The sequence below is a fragment of the Scyliorhinus torazame genome, chromosome 9, assembly GCF_047496885.1.
Source record: "Scyliorhinus torazame isolate Kashiwa2021f chromosome 9, sScyTor2.1, whole genome shotgun sequence".
NCBI lineage: Eukaryota > Metazoa > Chordata > Chondrichthyes > Carcharhiniformes > Scyliorhinidae > Scyliorhinus > Scyliorhinus torazame.
In genome coordinates, this window is record NC_092715.1 from 76,372,626 (window position 1) to 76,390,663 (window position 18,038).

Sequence of the window (18,038 nt, forward strand, 5' to 3'; positions counted from 1 at the left end):
GGTCTTTTGTTCCTCCTTTAGCCCTTCGATCGCCTGTAGCATCGGGGCCAACAGCTCTTTCTTCATTTCCTTTTTGAGCTCTTCCACACAGCATTTCAAGAACTCTTGTCGTTCAGGGCCCCATGTTAAACTGCCACCTTCCGACGCCATCTTGGTTTTTGCTTGCCTTCCTTGCCGCTGTTCTAAAGGATCCACTGCAATCTGGCCAACTTCTCCTCCTTTTTTCATCCGTATCCAGGGGGGATTCCCTTCTGGTTTACCGCACAGTGTTTTTAGCCGTCAAAATTGCCGTTGGGGCTCCTATCAAGAGCCCAAAAGTCCGTTTCACCGGGAGCTGCCGAAACGTGCGACTCAGCTGGTCATCGCCGCACCCGGAAGTCCAAGTTTGTCTTTTTAAATGGAAGATCATCTAGCAATTGGTTGCAAAATCTTCCCATTTAATTCCCTTGCCCCTCAATTATTAATGCGCACAGAATTTTCAAAGTGAGTCAATAATTCTTGAACTGACAAGTGTGATGACAAAGTCAGGTGAAATTTCTACTGGATAAAACAGCTGCTATTTAGTTGCACTACTTATTTGATGTTTAAAAAAAAAAATGTACTCTCCAAAATGCCAAAGTAGGACATAAAATAGAGAAGGCAGGAGAAGACCAGAAGGCCCGTCAAGCCTTTTCCGCCATTCAGTATGATCTTGGGCTTCTACTGCACTTTGCCGTCCACTAACCATTATCCCGTAATTCCCTGAAAGACCAAAAATCTGTCTATCACAGCCGTGAATATATTCATTGATGGCCCATCCGCAACACTCTGGGGTACAGGATTTCAAAGATTCACAACCCTATGAAGTGAAGAAATTTCTCTTCATCTCAGTCCCAATAGTCGGCCCGGTGTTCTGTAATTGTGCCCCCATGTTCTAGATGCCATAGCCAGAGCAAACAATTCTCGGTCTTTACCCTGTCAAACCTTCATAATCTGGAATGTTTCATGAGATCACCTCTCATTCTTCTAAACTCCAAAGAACCTAGACCCAATTTATTCAGCCTTTCACCAGAGGACAACCCTCTCTCAATTTTGTGAACCTTTTCTATACTGCCTCCAATGCAAATATATCCTTCCCTAAACATGTACAGGGCGAAACCACCCTCCGCATTCCAGGTGCGGTCTCATCAAAGCCCCATATAATTGCAGCAAGACTTCTTTATTCCTGTACTCCAGTCCCCTTGCAGCAAAGGACAACATGCCATTTGGTTTCCTAATTCCATGCGGAATTTTGGTCAACCTTGTAATAATCAGTCTGACATTCAAAAGCCTAATTCTTAAATGGAGGAACTCAAGCCTGTTTGAACAAGAACAAAGAACAATACAGCACAGTTACAGGCCCTTTGGCCCTCCAAACCTGCGCAGATCATGTGTCCTATCTAGACCAAACGCCTATATCCCTCTATACCCTGTCTGTTCACGTATCTATCTTAAAGGTCGCAAACGTATCTGCCCCAATCATCTCACTTGGCAGCGCATTCCAGGCCACCACCACCCTCTGTGTAAAAAAAACTCTTTCCTCCCCTTGTAATGGTCATTTCCGTCCGGGGAAAAAGCCTCCAACTCTTCACCCTATCTATACCCCATATAATTTTATAAACTTCTATTAGGAATAAATCTGGTACATATTGAAACCAACATACAGGTTCAGGACTGGATTTTTAGCTCACCTCTACCTGGGATCAGGGCAGGAGATCTGGGGCGAAATTCTCCCCCAACGGCGCGATGTCCGCCGACTGGCGCCAATCAGACGGGCCTAGCCCCAACATTGAGGGGCTAGGCCGACGCCGGAGGGACTTCCGCCCCGCCAGCTGGCGGAAATGGTGTTTGTTGCCCCGCCAGCTGGCGCGGAAATGCGGCGCATGCGCGGGAGCGTCAGCGGACGCTGACAGTTTCCCGCGCATGCGCAGTGGGGAGTCTCTTCCGCCTCCGCCATGGTGGAGGCCGTGGCGGAGGCGGAAGTGAAAGAGTGCCCCCACGGCACAGGCCCGATCGCAGGCCAGGCCACCGTGGGGGCACCCCCCGGGGTCAGATCGCCCCGCGTCCCCCCAGGACCCCGGAGCCCGCCCACGCCGCCTGGTCCCGCCGGTAAATACCAGGTTTGATTTACGTCGGCTGGACAGGCAATTTCTGGGCGGGACTTCGGCCCATCCGGGCCGGAGAATTGAACGGGGGGGTCCCGCCAACCGGCGTGGCCCGATTCCCGCCTCCGCCCAATCTCCGGTACCGGAGACTTCGGCGGGGTCGGGATTCACGGCGGCCAACGGCCATTCTCCGACCCGGCGGGGGGTCGGAGAATGACGCCCCTGGTTTGTGTCTCATTTCAAATTGTGGATTATTAGTTCAAAAATGTCACTTTGTTTGAATAATGAACACTATAGACTCCAGTGAACAGCAATGGTTGCATTGGCAAGTGTGAGCCATGGTGACTAACACCACATTTGTGCACAGGCATGTACACACCCATTAAAAAGATTGGTGATGCATGCATGTGTTTCCCTATTGTATGTAGCGTGTCTTTCCATCCATGATACAAAGTCAGAGCTCATGAACAGGTCAGCAAAAATTGCAAAAACCATGGCTTGGTTACTAGTGGAGAAGGGATTGCAGTGTTAAATTCTGACTGGCTCACACTTTAATAGGCTTCATACACAGGAAAAAGCAGAGGGCACCCTGGTGTCATCAACAGTTAGTCACCTTGTGGGAAATCTAGTTGAACAGAAGTTTTTAAAAAGGTTATTGCGCGTTATCAAATGAGACAAAAAAGAAGCATCTGGATGGAAAGTACAATGGAGGTTATTTATCAATGATCTCTCGCAGGCCCATCTTCAAAAATGCAGCAAAAGAAACTGATCTTCATCAGTTCTGAAGAACACCTTATTGCACAAGGATTGCCACAGACATAAGAAACATAAAATGCTGGAAATAATTAGCAGCATCTGTTGGGAGAGAAACAGACATAATGGCCAGAACCGTTGGCCAATGGCAGGCCCCTTCCCGCCACCACAAAACACACAGCGGGTTGCGGAGTTAATCTTGCGAAGTCTCAGCCTTCATCAAAGCAAAATGCCTGCAGTATTTTGCTTTTGGATTTGGAGATTTAGGAAGCAATTTCTGTCACCAGAAGGATCACCGAGGTTAGTGAACTCACCATGGAGCATCTCAATAACATCTGGGATAAAAGCAAAATACTACAGATGCTGGAGAGCTGACAGGGGTTAGAAAATTCGGTAAAAACTCAGCAGGTCTGGCAGTCGGTGTGCTGAGGGAAAGAGAGGGTGTGTTTTAGTTTCGTTTTCAGAGCTGGATAGCTGCAGTCACAACCAGAAGGTGTATTAGAGTCTCTCGCTGTAATGTAAAGACTGCAAATCGATCCTGGCGATTGAAAACTAACAACATTAGTGGCTTTAACCTGATGTGCTTCTGGTAAAAGGTGTTTTAAGTCTTATGGATGGACTTCCCACCCCATTGCGCCCGGCACCGATGCCGCTGCGCCAGGTGCATAGCGGAAGAGGGCCTTTAGTGATGGCTGGGTTGAGGGTATGAGGGGTTGAGGGTATTAGGGGGTCGTGAGGTCTGTGGGTGGTGGACCCTCAACCTCACTTTCAGATCTGGGCACCCTTTCAAAATGGTGCCCTGAGAGCAGCCAGTCGAAGGTGGCAACCTTTGTCTTTTATCGTTAAGAATTGGTCACTTGGGGGCAGCACGGTGGGGCAGTGGGTTAGCCCTGACGCCTCACGGCACCGAGGTCCCAGGTTCGATCCCGGCTCTGGGTCACTGCCCGTGTGGAGTTTGCACATTCGCCCAGTGTTTGAGTGGGTTTCGCCCCCACAACCCAAAGATGTGCAGGGTAGGTGGATTGGCCACGCTAAATTGTCCCTTAATTGGAAAAAAAAAATGAATTGGGTACTCTAAATTAAAAAAGAAAAAAAGAATTGGTCACTCAATGGATGGGGTTTAAAAAAAAAAAAATCTCTTCAAGGGAAGGGGTTTATAAATGGCATTTAAGGTATGGATTTGTTTATTTTGTGTTTTATAAAATGAAAACTTTAATTAAAATATTTTAAAAACTAAATGTCAAGTGATCGAAAAGCCGGGGTCATGCTTGTGGACTCAGCACAGGTATTCCGCAAAGCAGTCACCCTGTCTGCGTTTGGTCTCCCCAGTGTAGGAGACTACATTGTGAGCAGTGAAAATAAGTTTTCTAAATTGAAAGAAGTACATGTAAATTGCTGTTTCACCCAGAAGGAGTGTTTGTGGCCTTAGATAGAGAGGAGGGTGGGCCAGCTGTTCTACCACCTGCAATTGCATGGGAAGGTGCCGTGGGAAGGGAATGAGGTGTTGGGGGCAATTGAGGAATGGATCAGGAAGTCATGGAAGCAACAGTCCTTTCAGAATGCTGACAGGGAGAGGAGAGGGTGATCCTTAAAGTATGTAGGTATGTGGCATGAAAAGTGAGGACAAGGGAAATGCTATTGTAGTTCTGGAAGGGAGGGGAAGAGGCGAGGGCAGAATTCCAGGAAATGGGTCGGATACGGTTGAGGGCCCACTCAACCACAGTGGTGGTGGTGGTGTGAGAGGGAGGGAGGGAGAGAGAGATGGGAGAGATCTTTAGTTCAAGAAATCCATGATCATGGTGGAAGGTAGCATTATCAGAACAAATGTGTCAGAGAAACTGAGTGAATGGAATGGTGTCTTTATAGAAGCAGGATGTGAACTGTAGTTAAGGTAGCTGGTGGCTTATAATGAATATTAACACAGTCTATCCTCAGAAATGGAGACAGAGTAATCAAGGAAGGGACATGAAGGGCCAGAGGTGGATGATGTGAAGGTGAGAGAAGGATGGAAATTAATTAATTTTTCCAGTTGTTATTGTAAGTAGGCGGTAACAACTATCCAATCATTGAAGTACTGGAAAAAGAGTTGTTGTGGGAGGGTATGTGGAACATTCCTTGTTCCAGTCCTACTCAGGCCCGCTCCACAGCTTTTTCTGCCTGCTACACTCTGAATAAGGGTCAGTTCCCTGGTTTGATGGTAATGGGGGATTTGCCGGGCCATGAAGTTCCTGATCCTGGTTGCATACAATTCTGCTACAGGTGCTGGCCTCCAGAACCCCATGGGAGGTCTAGTTTTGAACTTCTAGATCTGTTGATGTTGAGCAGCGAGATCATGGGGCTGTTTCCTGTCATGTGAGACTACCTTTAAGAAATGGGTGTTTATAAATGGATGTTTCTTACTGCAGTGATGACAGAGAGGAGGTGGAGCTGGGTTGTCTGTCAGCTTTTTACTTTTGTTTTAGGCTGTTTGCTGCAGGGTGTGTTTTAGTTTCGTTTTCAGAGCTGGATAGCTGCAGTCACAACCAGAAGGTGTATTAGAGTCTCTCGCTGTAATGTAAAGACTGCAAATCGATCCTGGCGATTGAAAACTAACAACATTAGTGGCTTTAACCTGATGTGCTTCTGGTAAAAGGTGTTTTAAGTGGAAAGCTTAAAGGATTACTTAGTGTTGTATTCTTTGGGGGGTGTATTTGAATTGATGGTTGCCAAGATGTTCACTGTATGTTTTAAAAAGGTTAACTGGAGTTCATAGAATAAACATTGTTTTGCTTTAAAAAATACTTTTCCATTTCTGCTGTACCACACCTGTAGAGTGGGCCGTGTGCTCCCCATACCACAATCTAGTAAAAGTTGTGGGTCAGGTGAACTCCATGATACACTTCTCTAAACCCTGGCCCATAACATTCCTTAATCACAAATCACCCTGCCATTTATCACTGGATCATAATCCTGCAATGACATATCCACCACCATGGGACAGCATCAGCAGAAAGGCCCTTTTGAAATTCTGCAGCCTATCACATTAATACAATAATACATTCAGCTTGCTGGTATTTCCCACAACGCAGAAGATCTTTTTTAAAGTTAAAGGCCAAAGAGTAAGCACGATAGCCGAAAAGGCCATTTGCAATGCAAGTGATTAATTGATAAATTGTGCCAGACAAATTGTGCGCGTTCTGGCTCGCAAAGAAGCCATATGTTGAAGTAACAACTGTTGATGGGATATTGAGAGATGGCAGTTTTTTTGTACAGTAAATGGAAATCTGTGGCATATTGACTCTTATGGATTCACCTGCAGGCCTTGGGAAGGTGTGAATGTGGCAGGTGCCAGGTCTGATCATACGGGAGGTGCATGATATTATTCCATATCCCACTTCTGTTTAGTTCTAGACCATGCTCTCAATCTCTAGGCAGTGACTGCTACTGAAAGTGTGCCTGTATGGTGCAAGCGAAGGAATGGACAGTGGTGCTGAACTCCATGTTCAAATAATCTGCTAATGCTCACTCACGCACATCAAGATTGAAAGTTAGTGTTTTAACTAATTACAGTAAATGAGCCTATGTGGTAACAGGAGAGAAGATGGAAAAAGTGGAGAGAAGAGGTCATTAGCTTTTCCTATATATTGTAAAGTAGCAATTGGCTATAAAGAACTTTAGGCTGCCCAAAATCATGACATTGATAATAATAAAAATGTAATGAAAAAAAATGTATATGCACACATAAATGAGTTGATTGCACAAATAAAAACAAAGATAATTTATTTTTAATACAGCTACCGTACTAACTTAGATGGTAATTGTATTTACGCTGCACACAACAATCAAGGCTGCATTTGATTTCATACTTTCTCAAGAGCCTCTTCAATCTCTGTATAAAAAAAATCTAACTACAGAGATGCAGCAAGATGCTACACACATACAAGATAAAAGCAAACTTCAAGGTTAGTCATGTTTATTCTATAACCTTCTCGTAGGTCTAATTTAAATAAATCCTTTTAGATATGGAGATGGTGCCAAAGGAAAGGAGGATTGCAAATCTTTTTAGTGATTCAAAAATAAAGAGGGATAAGCCTAGTAATTACACAACAGACAGCACCTTCCAAACCCACAACAGCTACCACCTTGAAGGACAAGGGACAGCAGATGCATGGCAACACCACCAACTGGAAGTTCCTCATCAACAGCAGGTTGATCATCTCTCCCCCTCAAAAGGGGAAACTGCCTCCCCAACAGCACTGAGTACCTACACCACATGGACTGCAGTGGTTCGAGGTGGCAGCTCATCACCACCTTCTCCAGGGAAATTAGGGATGGGCAATAAATGCTGGCCGAGCGGTGGCACCCATAAAAGTGAATTAACAATAAAAGTGGTGGGGAGACAATAATCTGGGACAAAGTTGGTTAACATTGGGCTAATAAATAAATGTCAGCATGGATTTGTTCCAGGCAACTAGTTCTTTGACGAAGTAACAGGGTATTGCAAATCTAGGATTTCAAAAGGAGTTTGACAAAAGTACCACATGATAGACTTTTTAAGTATATTAAAGTTCATTCAATTCAAGGGAAAATGTCAGTGTGGATACAAAATTGCCCAAGGGTCGGAAAGCAGAGGGCAGTGAACAACTATTTAGACTTGAGGAAGGTACTCCGTGGTGTCCCTCTTGGTCATAGTGCCCTTGTACTTTTTGATGTATATTAATGACCAGATGACAATTCAGAAATGTATAAACAACAAGAATAGACTTTAACGCACCGTCTGAGAGAGTGTGTTGGAAGCAGATTCAGTAATATATTTCAAAAGGAAATTCATAAATACTGGAAGGGAACTAATTCACATGGCTGTCAGGCTAATTGAACAGCTATACCAAAGAGCTAGCACGGAGAAAATGGACCAAATGATCCCCTTCTGCACCACATCATTCCATGATTCCAAAAATGGCTTACTGGTGCAGCGCTGGGTTTTATGGGCACTATTACCAGAGGGAAAAGCATTGAAGACAAACATTGTAAGGGGTTCCACATGCTTTTTTCAATTAATGTTTAAATAAACCTGTACTTGCAGAATGCCCGATGCTTTCAATATTAGCTCGGTTTCTTCTGCCACAGACGCTGCCAGATCCAGAGTATTACCAGCATTTTCCATTTTTATTTCAGATTTCCAGCATCTATTGCATTTTGCTTTCTTTACCGATGCATTTTTGGGTTATTTTTGTCATCCAGCTGTAATCCAAATGATTTTTCCCACAAAGAATTAACAGTGGTACAAATCATTCGAATATTTCAATTTTAACCTCACCAGGGCCTACCACCTTGAAGGACAAGGGACTAAGTAATTGCAAGGGTCTTTTAAGCCATTATAAATCAGGGGGGAAAGATTACATAATATGCAGCAAACCAAGCAGCGGGTATGCTGACCGCACAATAGGAGAACATCAAAGTGACTTACCACATCGGTTGACAAGATCAGAGAGCAAATTACAAAAACGCTAAATCCTTTTATCTTTCCTTTTTAAAAAGACTATTGCTCTATAGAGACACTGGTTGTTTTGTACAGAAGCCTGGGAGTTTTAAATTGCCGATTATATCGAGGCTTGAAAAAAAAAAAGACATTTTGTCGTCTCAGTTTGAAAGCAACAGCTTTGTATTGAGCAAATGCAATTTAAAAACAGCATATTAAATCAGTATCTGTTTCATGAAACACACTAAGAGAGGAATGGAATGAGAAAGGCTATTCAACTCACAAGTACAAACAAGCAATCTACTCTTGCGTCCATAGCAGTTCAGAGACCTTTAATTTGACAATCTCCCATAAATTTATCTTTTGGTACCTGCTCTTAATCAGGTATTTATCAAGCTTTTAAAACAACCGACCATCATGATGAACCATTGTTCTCAGCATTAGCAGCTCTGGTCACTGTGTTTTCCAATCATTCTGTTGGCAAGGTACTAAGCAATTGAACCAGTCACATCAATACAGTTAGCAGTTCAATTCCAGATTGTACTGCAATACCTCAATTCAATAGTTTGAGTATAAGTGGTAGTGGAGTGTAGATTAGCTTCAATACTTCTGGTCTAGGAACAGAAGGTGTAATGGGACATAGGCTCCTGAATGTCAATTAGAGCCCCTGCTGAAAGTTCATTCATGTAGAGATCACAGAGGACAAAGTCAGGCTTGACTGAATAGCTTGCACCACCATAGTTCAGAAACAAAATAGACCTCCTCAGGTTCAGACTTAGGATGCATCGGATGGAGAGGAAAACTGCAGGGGATGGGCACAATGGAAATGTGGAGCTTGTTCAAGGTACAGCTACTGCGTGTCCTTGATAAGTATGTACCTGTCAGGCAGGGAGGAAGTGGTCGAGCAAGGGAACCGTGGTTTACTAAAGCAGTCGAAACATTTGTCAAGAGGAAGAAGGAGGCTTATGTAAAGATGAGACATGTAGGTTCAGTTAGGGCGCTCGAGAGTTACAAGTTAGCTCGGAAGGATCTAAAGAGAGAGCGAAGAAGAGCCAGGAGGGGACATGAGAAGTCTTTGGCAGGTAGGATCAAGGATAACCCTAAAGCTTTCTATAGATATGTCAGGAATAAAAGAATGACTGGGGTAAGAGTAGGGCCAGTCAAGGACAGTAGTGGGAAGTTGTACGTGGAGTCCGAGGAGATAGGAGAGGTGCTAAATGAATATTTTTTGTCAGTATTCACACAGGAAAAAGACAATGTTGTCGAGGAGAATACTGAGATTCAGGCTACTAGACTAGAAGGGCTTGAGGTTCATAAGGAGGAAGTGTTAGCAATTCTGGAAAGTGTGAAAATAGATAAATCCCCTGGGCCAGATGGGATTTATCCTAGGATTCTCTGGGAAGCTAGGGAGGAGATTGCTGAGCCTTTGGCTTTGATCTTTAAGTCATCTTTGTCTACAGGAATAGTGCCAGAAGACTGGAGGATAGCAAACGCTGTCCCCTTGTTCAAGAAGGGGAGTAGAGACAACCCTGGTAACTATAGACCAGTGAGCCTTACTTGTGCTGTGGGCAAAATCTTGGAAAGGTTTATTAGAGATAGGATGTATAATCATCTGGAAAGGAATAATTTGATTAGAGATAGTCAACACGGTTTTGTGAAGGGTAGGTCGTGCCTCACAAACCTTATTGAGTTCTTTGAGAAGGTGACCAAACAGGTGGATGAGGGTAAAGCAGTTGATGTGATGTAATTGGATTTCAGTAAAGCGTTTGATAAGGTTCCCCACAGTAGGCTACTGCAGAAAATACGGAGGCATGGGATTCAGGGTGATTTAGTAGTCTGGATCAGAAATTGGCTAGCTGGAAGAAGATAAAGGGCGGTTGGTGGTTGATGGGAAATGTTCAGACTGGAGTCCAATTACTAGTGGTGTACCACAAGGATCTGTTTTGGGGTCACTACTGTTTGTCATTTTTATAAATGGCCTGGAGGAGGGCGTAGAAGGATGGGTGAGTAAATTTGCAGGTGACACTAAAGTCGATGGGAGTTGTGGACAGTGCAGAAGGATGTTACGAGTTACAGAGGGACATAGATAAGCTGCAGCGCTGGGCTGAGAGGTGGCAAATGGAGTTTAATGCAGAAAAGTGTGAGGTGATTCATTTTGGAAGGAATAACAGCAAGACCGAGTACTGGGCTAATGGTAAGATTCTTGGCAGTGTGGATGAGCAGAGAGATCTCGGTGTCCATGTACATAGATCCCTGAAAGTTGCCACGTAGGTTGAGAGGGTTGTTGAGAAGGCGTATGGTGTGTTAGCTTTTATTGGTAGAGGGATTGAGTTTCGAATGTTGCAGCTGTACAAAACTCTGGTGCGGCCGCATTTGGAGTATTGCGTGCAATTCTGGTCGCCGCATTACAGGAAGGATGTGGAAGCCTTGGAAAGGGTGCAGAGGAGATTTACCAGAATGTTGCTCGGTATGGAGGGAAGATCTTATGAGGAAAGGTTGAGGGCCTTGAGGTTGTTTTCGTTAGAGAGAAGAAGGTTAAGAGGTGACTTAATTGAGGCATACAAGATGATCAGAGGATTGGATAGGGTGGACAGCGAGAGCCTTTTTCCTCGGATGGTGATGTCTAGCACGAGGGGACATAGCTTTAAATTGAGGGGAGATAGATATAGGACAGATGTCAGAGGTAGGTTCTTTACTCAGAGTAGTGAGGGCGTGGAATGCCCTGCCTGCAACAGTAGTGGACTCGCCAACACCAAGGGCATTCAAATATTCATTGGATAGACCTATGGACAATAAGGGAATAGTGTAGATGGGCTTTAGAGTGGTTTCACAGGTCGGCACAACATTGAGGGCCGAAGGGCCTGTACTGTTCCATGTTCTAATTATCTGTGTTTCTCCTTGAAATGATTTGTTTTGAAGATGGCCTATTGCTATTTAGTAGAGAAGATGGTAATAGGCGTTCTCAATCTTGTGGTAGTGGTGTTTGGCCGCATGTTCTACACATTTGCAATAAAGCACATGTCCAAGGTGCAATGAGGTATTGATTTGAAGGGAATTGTGTCCCTTGATATTGCTGCTCATGTCTTTCTCTGTAGTACAGAGGGTGAGAAGATGTTCTTGCCTAAAACTTGGTAAGTTGCTTCACTGCATACACCATTGTGTCAGGGGCAGAGGGAAGGCTGGGGGTATCTACAAGCATTAACTTTTTCTGGACTGGGCCATTTACTAGGCTGCAGTCGGAATCAAAGAACATACAACCCCATGGATTGCTGTAATTCAACAGGTAAGTTTTTATTATTTTATGCTGTGCATTCTCACAGGCTTAAATACAAGACTGCACCTAAAGCCTATATACCTGGTTGATGATGTCACCAGTGTGAATGGTACTCATCTCTTAAAGGGACTCTCCCCCAACATAACATTAAAAAAAAAATTTAGAGTACCCAATTATTTTTTCCAATTAAGGGCAATTTAGCTTGGCCAATCCACCTCGCCTGCATATCTTTGGGTTGTAGGGCGAGACCCACGCAGACACGGGGAGAATGTGCAAACTCCGCATGGACAGTGGCCCAGGGCTGGGATCGAACCCGGCGCCGTGAGGCAGAAGTGCTAATCACTGAGCCACCATGCCGCCAACATAACACGCAATTCTTCTGGATGGTGTCAAACCTCTTTGTGTTGTTGTGGTTACACCTATCCAGGTTCATGGCGAGTACCTCATCACATGCCTGATTTCAGCTTTACAGGTGGACGCTTTGAGGGGTTATGAGATAGGTGCAAACAAAAGAAAAAGCCCTTAGTGTTATATGACTGACCTATCAGAACTTCTGGGCAATGGTGACACCTAGCTTGTTGATGAAGAAATTAGGTGATGTGTTGAAAATGGCATCTACTTTAACTTCACATTGAAGGGAAATTGCTCACGTTTGCACAAAATAGTCCAGATTTTGCCAGTTGAACCATTGCCAGTTTACAGCTGGAATTCAGTTCATGTCCAGCATCGCTAGGATGATGGGACGGCAGAGATTGTGATTCAGCACGAATGTCGCTGGACTCAAAATTTAAAGGCCCAGGATAATGCTCTGCGGACATGGGTTCAAATCCCAAAGTGACAGCTGGTGGAATATAAATATAATTAATGAATTTAATTTAAACAAAACAAATTGAAAGCTTGTCTCAGTAATAGCATCTGTGGCACTATCACAATTTTCTGTTTCATCAACACAGAAAATAGGTGCAGAAGTAGGCCATTCGGCCCTTCGAGCCTGCACCACCATTCAATATGATCATGGCTGATTCTGCAAATTCAGTATCCCACTTCCACTTTCTCTCCATACCCCTTGATCCCTTTAGCCGCAAGGGCCATGTCCAGCTCCCCCTTGAATATATCCAACAAACTGGCCTCAACATGGTAGCACAGTGGTTAGCACAGTTGCTTCACAGCTCCAGGGTCCCAGGTTCGATTCCTGGCTTGGGTCACTGTCTGTGCGGAGTCTGCACGTTCTCCCAGTGTCTGCGTGGGTTTTTTCCAGGTGCTCCAGTTTCCTCCCACAGTCCAAAAATGTGCGGGTTAGGTGGACTGGCCATGCTAAATTGCCCCTTAGTGTCCAAGAAGGTTAGGTGGGGTTACTGAGTTACGGGGATAGGGTGTGGGCTTGGGTAGAGTGCTCTTTCCAAGGACCGGTGCAGACTCAATGGACCGAATGGCCTCCTTCTGCACGGTAAATTCTATGATTCTATGAAGTTCACAACTCTCTGAGAGAAGAGGTTCTTCCTCATCTCAGTCCTGAATGGCTTACCCCTTATTCTTAGGCTTTGACCACTATTTCTGGACGGCCCCAACATCGGGAACATTCTTCCTGCATCTAGCCTGTCCAGACCCATCAATATTTTATATGTTTCTATGAGATCCTCTCTCATTCTTCTAAACTCTGGTGAATACAAATCCAGTCGATCCAGTCTTTCTTCATATGTCAGTCCTGCTGTCCTGGGAATTAGTCTGGTGAGCCTTCGCTGGACACCCTTAATAGCAAGAATGTCCATCAATGTCCTCAAACTAGGAGACCAAAACTGCACACAATACTGAACGTTCTTTAAGGAAGAAAATATGCAGCTCTGGTCTGGCCTACAAGTGACTTCAGCAATGCGTTTGTCTCTGAACTACCCTCCGAAATGGCCACTCAGTTCAATGGCAATTAGGAATGGTGGGTAACAAACACTGGCCTTGCCGGCAGCACCCACATCCCACAAAAAACTGTAAAAAAAAAAAAAAAAAAAGATCAGGAATATGGCACAAGATTCAGTGACCCCATTGCGCCCTGCGCAAATCCGGGAGCAAGAGCTGAATCACATGAGCCCAAAATCGGGTTCGGAGCCAGGCTGTTTGCGAGTCAACTCGCTCCGCCCGGTGCGATCTGGATCTTGCCCTCGCTAAGTGAGATCCAGATCTGAATATTTAAATAAGCCATGCAGGACTCAACAGCCGTGCCTGGGAGACCTTGCCAGAGTGCTGTTTACTACTGGTCCACACAAATGTGAACCAGTTGTAATGGCACCTGGGGGGAGGGGGGGTCTCCCAGGCCACTGGAGACCCTTGGGTGGTAGGGGGCAGGACAAAGTAGTACCCTGGCACTCTCAACACCTTGGCACTGCCAGCATGCCACTGAGTCAGTGCCAAGGTGCCTAGGTTTGCACTGCCAGGGGTTTCCCAGGTGCCTCCAACGTTTGGGGGGGGGGGGGGTCACAAAGGCGGAGGGGAGATTAAATGCCGTCTTGGCGGAGAAAATCTCCCCAAGGTCAAAAAAGCGGCAAAGTGCTGGAAATAGCAGGGTCTTTTTTGGCATTGCTGGCGCTGAGTAACACACCGCTAAATGGGCCGGTCAGCGGTCCTTAACTCTAGTCCATTGAAACGCGCTCATGATCAATGATATTGTGATGTATGATACGCCAAGGCTAATTGAGCCAGTTAATAAAATTTATTTTAAAATCTCATTGGCATCGCCATGGGAGGCACATTATTTTCTCTGCCTGTACAGCACTTGTGTATACGCAGTCTGGTAGTATTGTCACGTGAGAGTACCTTTAAGAAATAAGTGTTTAAGAAATGTACCTTTAAGAAATGGGTGTTAAGACCATAAGACATAGGTGTTTATCAGTGATGTCAGAGTGTGGGTGGAGCTGGGCTGCCTGTCAGCTTTTTACTTTTGTTTTTGAGCAGGCTGCTATAGTGTGAGTTTTTGGTTTCGTTTTCAGTGTTGGAGCTGAAGCCAGACAAAGCAGGTGTACGGTTGATCTTTTTGCCATTTCTCTTGATCATTTGGTGAATTCAGAATTATAAATGTTTTCAGTAGTGAATGTAAACCTGATTGATGTGCTTCTGTTAAAAGGTGTTTCTTTTGTCTTCTGGATGTTGTTTGGGGAGGTTATTAAGGATTACTTAGTGTTGTGTTCTTTGGGGGTTGTATTTGAATTGATGGTTGCAAAGATGTTCACTGTATGTTTTAAAAAGGTTAACTTAAGTTCATAGAATAAACATTGTTTTGCTTTAAAAAATACTTCTCCATTTCTGCTGTACCACACCTGTAGACCATAAGACATAGGAGCGGAAGTAAGGCCATTCGGTCCATCGAGTCCACTCTACCATTCAATTCATGATTTCAACTCCATTTACCCGCTCCCTCTCCATAGCCCTTAATTCCTCGAGAAATCAAGAATTTATCAACTTCTGTCTTAAAGACACTCAACGTCACGGCCTCCACCGCCCTCTGTGGCAATGAATTCCACAGACCCACCACTCTTTGGCTGAAGAAATTTCTCCTAATCTCTGTTCTAAAGTGACTCCCTTTTATTCTAAGGCTGTGCCCCCGGGTCATAGTCTCCCCTGCTAATGGAAACAACTTCCCTACATCCACCCTATCTAAGCCATTCATTATCTTGTAAGTTTCTATTAGATCTCCCCTCAACCTCCTAAACTCCAATGAATATAATCCCAGGATCCTCAGACGTTCATCGTATGTTAGGCCTACCATTCCTGGGATCATCCGTGTGAATCTCCGCTGGACCCGCTCCAGTGCCAGTATGTCCTTCCGGAGGTGTGGGGCCCAAAATTGCTCACAGTATTCAAAATGGGGCCTAACTAGTGCTTTATATAGCTTCAGAAGTACATCCCTGCTTTTATATTCCAAGCCTCTTGAGAGAAATGACAATATTGCATTTGCTTTCTTAATTACGGACTCAGCCTGCAAGATTACCTTTGGAGAATCCTGGACTAGGACTCCCAAGTCCCTTTGCACTTCAGCATTATGAATTTTGTCACAGTTTAGAAAATAGTCCATGCCTCTATTCTTTTTTCCAAAGTGCAAGACCTTGCACTTGCCCACGTTGAATTTCATCAGCCATTTCTTGGACCACTCTCCTAAACTGTCTAAATCTTTCTGCAGCCTCCCCATCTCCTCAATACTACCTGCCCCATCACCTATCTTTGTATCATCGGCAAACTTAGCCAGAATGCCCCCAGTCCGGTCATCTAGATCGTTAATATATAAAGAGAACAGCTGTGGCCCCAACACTGAACCCTGCGGGACACCACTCGTGACCGGTTGCCATTCCGAAAAAGAACCTTTTATCCCAACTCTCTGCCTTCTGCCTGACAGCCAATCGTCAATCCATGTTAGTACCTTGCCTCGAATACCATGGGCGCTTATTTTACTCAGCAGTCTCCCGTGAGGCACCTTATCAAAGGCCATTTGTAAGTCAAGATAGATAACATCCATTGGCTCTCCTTGGTCTAACCTATTTGTTATCTCTTCAAAGAACTCTAACAGGTTTGTCAGGCACGATCTCCCCTTACTAAATCCATGCTGACTTGTCCTAATCCGACCTTGCACTTCCAAGAATTTAGAAATCTCATCCTTAACGATGGATTCTAGAATCTTGCCAACAACCGAGGTTAGGCTAATTGGCCTATAATTTTCCACCTTTTTTCTTGTTCCCTTCTTGAACAGGGGGGTTACAACAGCGATTTTCCAATCCTCTGGGACTTTCCAGGACTCCAGTGACTTTTGAAAGATCATAACGAACGCCTCCACTATTTCTTCAGCTATCTCCTTTAGAACATCTGGGCCCGGAGATTTATCAATTTTTAGACCTCTTAGTTTCTCTAGCACTCTCCTTTGTGATGGCTACCATATTCAACTCTGCCCCCTGACTCTCCTGAATTGTTGGGATATTACTCATGTCTTCTACTGTGAAGACTGACGCAAAGTACTTATTTAGTTCCTCAGCTATTTCCTCGTCTCCCATCACTAGATTACCAGCGTCATTTTGGAGCGGCCCAATGTCTACTTTTGCCTCCCGTTTGTTTTTAATGTATTTAGGAATGATAGTAAAAGTTTCTTTAATGTTACTGGCTAGCCTACCTTCAAATTTGATCCTCTCTTTCCTTATTTCTCTCTTTGTTATCCTCTGTTTGTTTTTGTAGCCTTCCCAATCTTCTGACTTCCCACTACTCTTTGCCACATTATAGGCTTTCTCTTTTGCTTTGATGCATTCCCTGAATTCCTTTGTCAGCCATGGCTGCCTAATCCCCCCTCTGATAACCTTTCTTTTCTTTGGGACGAACCTCTGTACTGTGTCCTCAATTACTCCCAGAAACTCCTGCCATTGCTGTTCTACTGTCTTTCCCACTAGGCTCTGCTCCCAGTCGATTTTTGTCAGTTCCTACTCATGCCCCTGTAGTTACCTTTATTTAACTGTAACACCTTTACATCTGATTCTACCTTTCTACCTTACATCTTTCAAATTGCAGACTGAATTCTACCATATTATGATCACTGCCTCCTAAGTGTTCCCTTACTTTAAGATCTTTTATCAAGTCTGGCTCATTACATAACACTAAGTCCAGAATGGCCTGTTCCCTCGTGGGCTCCATCACAAGCTGTTCCAAAAAGCCCTCCTGTAAACATTCAATTAAATTCCCTTTCTTTGGGTCCACTGGCAACATTATTTACCCAGTCCACCTGCATATTGAAGTCCCCCATGATCACTGTGACCTTGCCTTTCTGACATGCCCTTTCTATTTCGTGGTGCATTTTTTGCCCCTGGTCCTGACCACTGTTAGGAGGCCTGTACATAATAGATTGTGGTATGGGGAGCACACGGCCCATAGAGTGGGCCGTGTGCTCCCCATACCATAATCTATTAAAAGTTGTGGGTCAGGTGAACTCCATGATACACTTTGGGGTTCTCTAAACCCTGGCCCATAACAAATTGCGGGCTTGTCTGGGATAAAAGTCTATCTATTGGATTGGCTTTGTGAAGTTAAAGACAGTGAGGGGTGAGCATATTGTGGTTGCTTTTCAGGTGTGGTATTTTAGTTTAAGTGGGGAGTGTGTTGTGGACAATGGCTCTTTCAGAGACTCTGAAGTTTTTGAGGGTGGAGATGGTCACACGCAGTACCTTAAGGACAGAGACTAAAAGCAGACTGTTAGATTTGGCAAAAACATTGCAGTTAACATTACCTGACAAAATACGAAAAGATGAAGTAATTATGGCGGTGGCTAAGCATTTAAAGTTGCCTGAGATACAGTTTGACTCATTGGAAATGGCAAAACTTCAGTTACAAATTAAACAAATGGAACATGAGAAAGAATTAATGCAGCTTGAATACGAAAGCGAGAGAGAAGAAAAAGAAGAGAGAGAGAGAG

At 44.5% G+C, this 18,038-nt stretch overlaps 1 protein-coding gene across 2 annotated transcripts in view; it reads right to left on the reverse strand.

Moving 5' to 3' along the window:
- Positions 1-18,038, reverse strand: part of dhfr (dihydrofolate reductase) — a 63,573-nt gene that overhangs the window by 13,532 nt on the left and 32,003 nt on the right. The window lies entirely within an intron of this gene.